General features: G+C 38.0%; 1 long non-coding RNA gene across 1 annotated transcript in view; it reads left to right on the plus strand.

Annotated features, from left to right (window-relative positions):
- The first annotated feature begins 2238 nt into the window (after window positions 1–2238).
- The window catches only part of LOC139083525 (uncharacterized), a 330299-nt gene continuing 320510 nt past the window's right edge, over window positions 2239–12027 (plus strand). Inside the window, exon 1 of the long non-coding RNA XR_011540326.1 lies at window positions 2239–2532. This is a non-coding gene — a long non-coding RNA (uncharacterized lncRNA). The remainder of the gene's footprint in view (window positions 2533–12027) is intronic.

Here is a 12027-nt window from a genome sequence, read left to right on the forward strand (position 1 = left end):
AAATTCGAGGTAGAAGGGTTTTGATGTGATTCAGAGCGGGTTACATGTTCCAATGTGCAGCACACAAAACTAGATGGACTACCTGTTATAATCCCTTTGGGAAAGGATTGAAGTGTTTATTTTAGTTTAATATATTGGGAGACTAAAGATATTTTTGAATAAAAGGAAGCATTCTGCTTCTAACTAAAGCTTTGTTACAACCAATGAAATGATTCCTCTAGAACAGAGCATTATAGGATAAATTATTATTGTTTTATCAAAAACACTTGTTATCTAAATACATGTTATGAAGACCCACCTCTTGCTGGATATAACACAGATCTCAAACAAAATTGTATTTTTATTTAATTTCATACAGTAGAATATGATTTATCACAGGGTCGATGCCTAAAAGTTACCAAAAGAAAGCTACCAATTTCTAAGACGACAGTTGACGTTACTGCTCAATATATTTCATGAGGTCTTTTATGTAAGGATTCAAATGACGCTAAATTCCTGTTTGACTATAGTTCCAGGGGGAAAAAAACCTGTAAATAATTTAATGTGTTTTCTCTTGATAGAAAAAGGAACTTGCCACTCCTTTTTGCCTTAACATCCAGAAAATTAAGAGCCAGATAAATTGTCCAAGTGCTAATCTGTGTTCGACTGAGGAGCCTGAAAGCATTGCAGCCACTCATCCTCCCAAAGCATAAGTCTTGTTTATTCCCAAGTGTCTCACCTTGCCTTGGTTTAAATAAGATTATTTTCTCTGGTAAAAAACCAAATGTGTATTCACTGCAGAAAATTCGAAAAATATCAATTATAAGAAGGAAAAAAATCAATAATTTCGAATCCAAGTCTTTTTATATGTGTATTAGTGGCCATATATTTGCTAAATACATGTATTCACAAATATTGCCTTCATTAGGATCATACCTATCACGTTGTTTGTAAACTTTTTTATATCAAAATATATCAAAGGCACATATGAATATATCAAAATACATGTAAAGCATTTTCCAACTCATAAACTATTCTCCTAAAACATGATTTTTTTTGGCCGCATAGTATGTCATTGTAATGAGAGACAAAAATTAATTTTAATTTTATCACCTTGGTATAGGCACTCCTTTTTATTATTTCCATTATTTGTTGCAATTAACTTTGAGATAAACGACCTTATAAATAATTCTATGTTTATCCTAGAAATGGGGTTATTGGATGAATGGATATGGGTATTTGTATATTTTTAAGGATATATCAATATCTATATCATCTATATCTTTATCTATATCTGTATATAAATGTTGTATCATTTTACTTTTCCAGCAGCTGCTTATGTGAGCAGTAGGTTTCCACGCACTTGCAATAATTAAATTCTCAACTTCACTAGACTGGTGAATTACAATAGCTTGTTGTTTAAATTTAAAATTTTTTGGCTACTGATTTGTTGGCCACATATATATTCTCTCACACTGTTTCAATCGACAACCCTACTTTCTGGACTCAAGGTTAGAATTGAGTTTCAGTCTTGACTCTGCTATTAAACTTGATAAAATATAACCTTTTGATGTCTGTTTTTTCCTGTAGATAATCTCATATATTTTGATACTGACATGAGTTTGATATATTCAAAAAGCAAATTTGTGTTACTCCATTGTTTTCACTCCATACTGTCATCCGTCAGTCTAGAGGAAAATGTCTATCTTGGGCACCTGTTCTTTGTCATTTCTTGCTGGGAGTGGCAGTGCCAGCGCCAGCTATTTGGCTGAGAGATGAATTCCATCAACAGAGTCATGTGGCAGTGCTAGCAGATATCAATTTTGTCCTCCATTGGATTATGTCAACCAAGTTTATGGTTTAGTGTTTACTAGTATATTATTGACAAGCTCTACTGGGTTTGGGTTTTCAAGACTTACAGTAAACATTACTCAAGTGGAGAAACCCAGTAGCTATTTCCAACTATGAAACACTGAGTCCATGATCTCGAGTGATTTGTAAAATGGTCTGCTTATCTTAGAGGATATCTTGAAAAACAAATGGGAAAATATTTTATTATGGAGTATAATAACAAATATAAATTATGCTTGGTCTGAATTTTGTCACTGTAGTTGATCTGCGGGGGTTTTCAATGTTGAGTGAGTATGAAGAGTGGCATGTGTTACATAACTAATTTCCTTCAAGTTGTCTATTATCATTAACTTGGTGTAAACTCACCATTGGTTTCCTGCATTCTTGTGGATGTGGTTTCAGAGCTCTGTCATTAGTACATTGGCAAAGTTGGTGGAGGCACACAAACCAATCTAAAGACGTTCTCAAAGAACCAGACGCAGGATGTGAGCTTTAGGCAACTGCCTTCGTATATCCTGGTACTGGTTATGAAAAAGCTGTGAAGATATGTCACCAATACTAGCTGAAACCACACTTTGATCATGAAATAGCTTTAATTCAAAATACAGACTGTGAGTAATTTGTAGTGTGGCTTACTCACACTACTCATCTTCGTACACAGAGGAAACAACACAATTGATGTCATCTTTCAACAAAAGGACAGTAAGTACATTGTTTTCTTTCTATACAGATTTTGTTTATGTCTATGCCTGAATTCATTTAAAGTATACTGGTCACTAGATTTAATATTTTAATAATTAGCTTTTCCAGACAACTTCACAGCATGGCATCACGAGAAAATAAAATGCCAAGAATCAGTGAATTGTTAAGAAATCTTTACAATATAATTGTTATGTTATCTTTACAATATAGGTAAAGCAGAAAATTAACAGGAATGCCAAGGAGTTAAGAACTGTGCTAGTTCTTAAAAACTGTGCTAGTCCCTCTCTTGGCTTCTCAGTCGTATTGAATCTCATCTATTTAGAAAGATTATTTTCTTCCAGTCAAATACTTTCTGCATAGAAAGTCTCGTGTACATTTTTGAATAAAAATGTTCCAGTTGCCTCATACATCTCCTTAGATAATTTCAGGATTGTGCTAAACAGTTATTCAACATTTCAGGCAAGGGAGTAGATTTTCCTGGGAGGATCTCGGGCTTACTGGGCTAAGAAATTGGTTGGAATTTTTTGTTTTTATGTGAAACATTCCCTGGGCAGCTCTATTGCTGTAGGGGGTTCCCTTAAAAGAGAATCTTTTCTGAAGGAGGCGTTGGGGGAGGATTAAGAAGAATAAGCGTGCATTTGGTGGCCCAGATGTTAACATCACAGCACCTCATAAAGGAGAGTCACTAAATGCTTCAGTCTGGCCTTCATCTGCCCACTGACGTCAATGCGGAGGCGAGAAGTGATGGTCATATCTGATATATGACTTTTCAACTTCACTGTGTTTTCTTTCTTCCTTCATTGAACTCTGTTAACAGACCTACACCTTAGTTCACTGCTTGCAAGCTGAGGACACTTTTGACAGTTGACACGACTTCCTACATATGAATACTCCAAATATTCTAGCTTTCTTAGAAGCTGTTAAAGAAAGACATTAGCTACTTACTCTTGGAGCTGATAGGTTTATAGTTTTTTGACATGGTAAATATTGTAGGATATAATTAAAAGAAGTATTTATTTAGTTCACAGTGGGTTCGTATATTTAGCATATATTACTATATTTTGTGTATTTTGGACATTAGGACAAGTGATTTTTCTATTTAGGCTCTGTACGTCAAACTATTAAGGAACTCAGAGTTTTCATGAAGCAGAGTGTAGACTCAAGTTTGAGAAAATATTTGTGGAGTAAAAATTTTATTGTACATATCAAAGTTAGAAAGACCCCAATAGACAATGGAGGCCAGTAGATGGCACTCTTACCTCTGTGCTTATATAAAGAGATGCGGTGACTTTTCCCACAGCTAGATCTCAGAAACTGTTGAGGATTGCATCTCCCTATTTTTATTCGAACACAGTTTTATAACAAAGAAAATAGTTATTTTTACTGTTATAGAGAAAAGTGGATGAATAGACAAAACCATTTCTATAGATAGTCTGTTCAATTATTTGTTAGCACGTGAAATAGTTAAGATCCATGTGGATGAAAAATGCACTTCCTACAAATACAAGTTCTATATTGTATCAGTGTCTTTTCTTTATTTATGACTCAGAATCTTAATATGATAAATCCAGCTGGGAGGACAATAGAATGAGAACAATGTCCCTCTTCTCCTTTGTTTTTGGGATTTCATAATATCTTGGAATCCTAGAATTTTAGTGCTGCAAGGAATCTTAGAGATCATCCAGTTGAATACGCAGAATTTTAGTTGAGGAAGCCATGGCTCGTAGAGTTTAAACAGTCTGTCCAATCTGAAGGTAGAAACGTTCACTTTCAAGTAAAAGCAGAAAATGAGCCTCACTCTCTTCCGAGCAAAGTTGGCACAATAACCTAACGCTCTATCATTGCATATTACTCCGCTATTCTCTGATGGCATGGAAGGCAAGAGCTTTGACCACTGGGCTTATTGATGGAGACTGATGTTTGCCATGCTTTCTCTGCTTTTGCTTTGCTTCATAAAATTTATGCACAAAGCTGCTAAGATTCTAGAAATGCACCTGAGATATCTCTAATTGTCCAAATCGGGCAAAAAAAGTATGGCAGGAACAACCTTTTCTCATGGTAATTACTAATTTAAAGAGGGCTGCACGTATCTTTAATCAATGTAATTTAACCAAAGAGGAGCATCCCGAGACCTAGGGTAACCTACATGTTGCAGGTATAAAATGTCAAAGCCCTGAGCCGGTTCACTAAGCTTGACTTCATGTTAATTCATTTGCAGTGGAGATGTTTGTGGAGTCAGGGAACATTCATAGAAGGAGTACAGATTAACAGGATAGGATTTCCAGTAGCCTAAGGCAAAGGAGGATGGTAAAAAGCCCTTCCTGCTACAGTCAAGGAACTCCAAGATTTTCAGCATGACACTGAGATGCAAAAAGCATCTCATTTCTTTATTATTTTGAAACAAATGAAATACGGATGGCTCCCCTTGCCTGCCTGGCTAGTAGGACCGTCAAACTCAAGTTGTTTTTTCAGGAGACCCTTCCCCTGTCCCCACCTCACTCAGAACAGCGAAAGAGCCAAGAGGGCTGAAATGAAGCAGAAAAATTGGACAAGAGGGCCTCTGTTCTCTGTCCTGCTTGATAGTCGCTGACGTGTTTAAGCTGGTGTTTAAGTTTGTGTAGCTTGCTGTTTAAGCTTGTGTAGCCCATTTGAAGGTGGTTCCCCATTGCTAGTCACTTCCTCCATGGGACATGGGCTTGGGACATTGACTTGGGACATTGGCTTGAGCCTCTGAGTTGTGTGTTGTCAGCATCCTGATAGTCACACAGAAGTTCTGGGGCTTCTTAGATGCCACGAGGGAGCAGTGTGCAGGTGTCTTCTGCTCCCAGCCTCCCACCTCCACTTGAGGCTGTCATCCCCAGCTTTCAGTCCCTGGAAATCTAGCTCTCTTCAGGGTCTTTTGGGGCAAAAACTTCCAAGCCTTCCACCTCTGAGACCGTATAACTCAATCTACCTTCATGGATCTGAAACCAAAACTGGCTTATTTTCTCCCAGGGAATTGAGAATACAAAGGCATATCTAGGAGAGGAGAAAAAAACTTTTAAATTCTTCTGGCCAGTGAATTTTCAGCAAGAAGGATAAGACAAATTTTAATTTCTCAGTACTGTGGCCTATTTCATAAGGCTACAGTTTATTCTAGCTGTAAGTTTTTAGGATGGGTGACAGTATCTGAGGAGGCCGAAGGAAAATTCAAATTCACAGAGGCTGCTGCTTCTAATTGTTTATACTCCCCCAGTCCCTGAGCGCCTGCTGGGAAGAACAGGTTGAGTGTAACTAGAACAAGTGTATTAAGACTGGAGTGTGTAGGGGAATAAAGATGGCTTGTTTTTCCCAGAGGAGTGGGTCTCTTCCACTCTGCCGCTAAAAAGAATTTTTGCTGCTTAATGTTCTATTGCCCAACTTAATTTCTTATCTTCTCAGAAACTCTGCCCTTCTTATAAAATGGAGTTCACACTTATTGCCTACTTACTCCTCAGGGATCCTTGAGAATTCCCTGGTTAATTTATGCTAAGTGCTTTATTCTAGTCAATAATAATGCTAATAAGGGCTATTAAGACATCCTATAGACGAGTGAACTCTCCCCTCCCCTCCCCCACCTTTTTTTTAGTTGTTCTTGATGTATCTCCTAGACTAGGATATGAGATAAATGAAGACTACTGGAAAACTTTCCAGTGAGGCAGAGGAAAAAATCATTTTGGATATACTCACCTACCTCTCTAGATGTTGGATAATGGCTGAATTTTGGGGGTGTGCTTCATCTTGTAGGTCAGTCCTGCTGGCTGTGTTTGGGAGTATCAGAGTGGGTTCATACCAGCTTGTGAGAGCCTGTCATGTGTTCCTCTTCCAAACACTGTGTTGGGGGCATCACGGTGATAGCTTGAAATCAGCCAAGGTGGGAGTATTTACAAGGAGGGGTGAAGACTACAAATGATAGCCGAATGATAAACATTTATCAGCACATCACTGCCTAAAAATCACATTCAAGCGAGTTTAATAAATAATTTATTTAAAAAAAATGATTAGGGGCTAGCCCTGTGGCATAGTGGTTAAGTTTGGTACGCTCTGCTTCGGTGGCCCAGGTTCGTGGGTTTGGATCCTGGGCTCAGACCTACACCACTCCTCAGCCATGCTGTGGAGCCCACTGATGTATAAAGTGGAGGAAGATTAGCACAGATGTTAGCTCAGGGTGAATCTTCCTCAGCAAAAAAAAAAAAAAAAAAAAGACTGGAAAGACCTAGAGGTTTTTCATTTCAACCACTTATGAAAAGAGTGTCTATAGAGAGAGTCTGAGTGATTCATAATAGGACTATTCATTGCCTCCCCTTTAACATACATTGATAGTAATAATTTAAAATGCTGCTATATTTGTTTAATAAAAGTTAATTGCTTATGTGCCAATGATAACATATTTTTAGAGTGTGGCAAGATGTTCTCTCTAAAAAGAAAAATATAAGAAAGCAAAGAAGAAAATCTTCTGAACCAAAGTTTTAAAAAAATGTATGAAGAGGCAATAAGGAGTACAATTTAAATTCTATTGCAGGTAACCTCTACTTTTGGGAAGAGCTATTTGTACCTTCATGTTCTTTTTTCCCCCAGCTCTGTCAGAGATATGTCCTGTTAAACCTAAATTACTTTGACAATTATCACAGATTTTAAGGAATATTGTGCTAAGCCTCAGGGAATGCACACGGATTAAATGGAATAATTAATTAATGGCTGCAAAATATTGTGCTGTTGGAAAAAAAAAATCCTCTCTTTTCCCAAACACCACCAATTCCATGAACAAAAAAAAATTCTGTGCTGACTCAGTAATCTTGTATCAGCATCAAATGTGTCTCTGTTTTCATTAGAACCATGGAGAAGGGCAAAGAAATGCCATTCTGTATATTGCTGTATATTTTCTTTATATTTCTACCATGTTTCATAGCAGGGTTACTAAACAATATGTATTGTCAGTTAAGTCTCTAGGAAGCTCAGGTGTCAAATAGTATTGTTGGAATAAAAAAAGAAAAGCCCTTCCCGGGAAGTTAAGTGAAATGGTAGGAGGCCTTTCTAAGATGCGGAACGCTGCATCCTTCCTGGTGCGGTTGTCTGCAGTTGCTGATGTTCACACTTCAAGGACTGTCGGCCCCACAGGCCATGGACTCATTAAGCAATGCTTCCAAGACCCTCAAGAAGTTATCCATACTGCCTTCTTATTTTAGAAACATCTCATGTTGGGTTTATTCAAATGTCTCAGGGTCCAGTGTGAACCACAGATGCACGGGAGCCCTGAGCTTCTATTCAGAGGGGAAGATGAGCGTTGCAGGAGCTCTCCACACGTGCCCTTTTGTACAGGTGGCTGGATCCCCTCCTCCATCCCTCCAGAGGAGGAGTCTGGTTAGAGTACCAGAAACTTATCATGAAGTTTATACTTTATAGTCATCTCTTCTAGTTCTGAAACGGGTATCCAGAAGTTATCCCCTCATTTCTTATATCTTATTGGAAGTGAAATTATGGATGTTTGAGGATTAGGGTCACATGAGTGACTGGGTTTGCCTGACCATGTTAGGTCTTAGAGTTCATGGATCTAGGCACAGACTCCTGAAGTCGATGTAGTGCGTAAATCTAATCTTACCTACCCAACACAATATGAGAAAAATGCTCAGAATTTCTGGCACACTATAACAATAATGCTCTGAATTTCTGACATCTGGCCATTTTTAAATTAATATATTCAGGTTTGATCATTATATTTCAATGCATTGGAATTTATTTTTGAAGGCAGTTATTTACAGTAATTTCTTGAGAGCAAACATAGGAATATGACACAAATCCATGAGAATTTAAAACAATAAAGAAACCACAAATAATAATACCTAATATTTACTGTCCACTTTTCCTGTGCCAGGAACTGTAACAAGGGCTTTTAAAGGATTATTCATTGAGAAAATCTAGGATCACACAACTTGTAAGTTTTCGAGCCAGGATATGAGCACAACTGCTGTAAGTCTGTGGGCTTAACTTTCTGCAACATAACTATCACTCGTACAAAATAATATAAATGGGCACCGAGGAGACAGCTGCAGAGTGATCTGAAGAGGGAAGACTTCTTGAAAGACATAAATTTGGAGCCAATTTTTGCCCTATATTCTTGTGACTCAGTGCCATGGGATATATTAACAACTTAAAGTACATAGATTTACCAATTTGAAAATCATTTAAAATTTTGGAAGGAGCAAATGCTACATGTACTAACTTAAATTTACAGGCACAAATAATATATCACCATTTTCCAGTCCTTCATCTCTCCAATGCATCAAAACACCACTGGCAGAATTTTCACGAACTGTCATTTCAGCTTAAATACCTTTCCACCATCACCTTCCCAAGCTTTGGTTTGCATATTCCTATTAGTCTCTTTTGCAGTGGGTCTACAGAATATTTTCATGATCTTAACCCTTATCATGATGTCTGGCTTATCGTAGGTTCTTATAGATATTGGTTGAATGAATTGTAGTGTAAGATTGTTTTATTTTAATGTTTTCAGTTCTCTTTCTTGTTTTCAAAGCTACGTTATTTTTATTAATCAAATTTTCTCATTCCAAACTCCCTCTACCTCCACCCCCCTGCAAAGAGGAAAAATACTACAGAATAGTGAGCTTTTGAGGAGAAGGATAGGAGGCATTACTAACAACCTTTCCAAGACTTGTGGTGAACGCAATTCTAAGACAGGAGACTGAACTCACATGAAAGATAAAAAGTTCTATTAAGACAGAAGGGCTTCCTGACTCTCGTTTGTGTTTAAGTGGTGTGTGTTGGAAGGTTGTTCAATCAATGGCTGCCAGATAGGATCTGTTGATGTTTTGACTCAAAGTATTCCAAGGAGTGCCTGTAGAAGGGGTCAGGAATTAGCTAACTGCTTCTTTAGACTGGACAAATACACTTCTTTCTGGACTACACTCATGCTTTTCCCAAAGGGACATTGTCACATAATGTTTGCACAAGTGCTTCCTATTTGTAACTTTGCCAGAACTGTGATCTGTGTGATTTTGCTTACATACCCAAGACTCCTTGAGTTACCAACATTCAGACATCATTAATGACCTCAGTAATGCCATTTTGATAAAACGTTTACATCATTGCTTCTCTTATATCTTGCTCTTGACGCATAATGGAATATCTGTACTGCTTTTCTTCACGTCCTTCATTTACCATGTATTTGTTTCATGGGGTGTTTTTTGAGTTGTTAGTCTTCTGTACTTTTAATTCCCTTTTGGATAAATCTCAAATGTTTGGTTCACCAGGTCATAAGCCTTGCACTTTGACAAGAAAAATTCTCCTACGGGCACAACACTGAGGAGTTTGCCCTTTCAGAGGTCTCATGTAGTTCATCTCTCTGCCTCCTTGTTATTTTGGGAAGATTCCTTTTCTTCTCTTTGCTTCTATACAATGAAGACAGCCAGTTCAACTTGAAGAGGTATCTGCAACTGCTGTCATTTCTCGTACCATTTCCAGCTCATTTCTTTTCCACGATGGTTCTTTTCTAGGGGTTCAGAGTCACTTATTCTCTGGAATCAGTTACTTTCCTAATAGAAATAGCTTCTGTGTCAGTTCACTGTCAACTCATGGTCCCCTGGGTCCTGATATTGACTTTGTCTGTTCAGATTCCTGAATGACAACTTTATCTTGACCTCTGGGGTCTATGCTCCTTAACTTTGACCTTATTGAGCTTCCTGTTTTATGCTGGTATAGCTCATCTATATCTAATCTATCTCAGAAATTCCTATAAGAATGTTGGTCTGAGACTAGTAAAAGGGGCTTTTGTTCTTTATGCTTCACTCGGCTGTTAGCTCTTCCTTTTGTTTTGTTTGCCATGATCCTTCTTTGTTAAGCAGCCAGAAAAAACATTAAGTAGCTTTCTTTACTGTTGAATGTTTAACACGCAAATGTGCACGTTGAACATTTAAAGGGCTGTATACTCTGTAGCTGTATCCACTACATTATCCACTTCTTGCTTATCTTCTAAACATCCCCACCCCCAGCTTTATAGGTGCATTCTAATTACTCTGAAGTGCTGTTTTTCATCTCTGGCTGCATATTTGAATCATCTGGAGTTCTTAAAAAAAAAAAAATGATGCCCCAGCTTCCCCTTCTCCCCACAGACATACTGAATCATAGTCTCTGGCGTATGGGAACAGGGTGTTTTAAAAAATACTTCCTAGGTGATTCTAAAGTGCCGTTGTAATGGAGAACCATAGTTTCAGCCAATCACTGTGCTATGACGTTTCCCAGGTGGCTGTTATTGGTTCACTTAAGGCAAGGATGCATCTTCACACTTAAGGGCAAAGCATACCAGGAACTTTGTGGCCCCAGTTGCTGCTGGCTGTCATCTCATGACCAGCCTGAGGATGAAATTGATGCTTTGGACAATAATGCATCAACTTTGGACTTCCTGTTATGTGAGAAAATAAACTTCTGAGCCAAGGACACTGGGATCAGAGAGATTAAATGACTCATGGAAGAAACCAAAACCCAAGTTATACAGTTCAGTGTTTTTTCTGCTCACTCTACAAAGATATCTCTCAAGAAATGGGTGAATACAAAAGAAATGAGAAAACAGTACCTGTTCCCAAGAAAGTCACAATCTCTTTGAGGGAGATAAAACACAGTTGTTGGAAACCTTATCAAACAATCATAGCAAACTCTGACGGCATGTTAGAGTTTACCTAGAATTTTGACATTTGTTATCTCTTTTTATCCTCTCAAGAAACTCTTAAGTAGGATGTTATTGTACCTACTTTACAACTGAGGAGATTCAGGCTTAGAGAGGATTTACTATTTGCCCAAGATTATCTAGTTGGTAACCTAGCTAGGAGTGGAACCCAGATCTTCAGACTCAAAATTCAGGGTCCTTTTTGCTATACCTCTAACTGTGAATGGTCTTTATGTTTTGGAATTCCACCATCTCTTCCTTACCTGGATATAGAGACACAAGGATTCAGGAGAGAGCAATGCTCTACTATCCCCGGAAGCAACAGTGACTTGGCACACACACCAATCTAGTATACATGGGGAGTTGAGGATTTCTCTTCTTATATCTGGAAGGTGGATGAAGTTCGTGGAAATTGTTGAGTTCAAGAGAGGGAAGTTTTGTTTTAGATTGGAGTCTAGGGTTTCTGGGGAGGGTTTAATCTAGGTTAAATGGCTCAAGATTGCCTGTAAATGGGAATTGGGTTCGATTGTGGGAGCAGGAGACACGCTCCTATTTTACTCCTATATTCATTTTATTGTCTGATCTTCTGCACTTTTGTTGCATTGTTTTCTGGATCCAATGGCCACATTCTTGATATGCACAGAATGTGCAGAAGTTCCTGTCAACTGTGTTCTGTAGTTTTCTACTCTTTCCTCCAGTCCACCAAACTCAAGGTAAACCAGTTGCTTCCATCTGTAAACCAGACTACTTCTGCGACATTTTTCCCTGACTTGCCACAGGATGAAAAGAACAGTCTAGCA

The sequence above is a fragment of the Equus przewalskii genome, chromosome 5, assembly GCF_037783145.1.
Source record: "Equus przewalskii isolate Varuska chromosome 5, EquPr2, whole genome shotgun sequence".
NCBI lineage: Eukaryota > Metazoa > Chordata > Mammalia > Perissodactyla > Equidae > Equus > Equus przewalskii.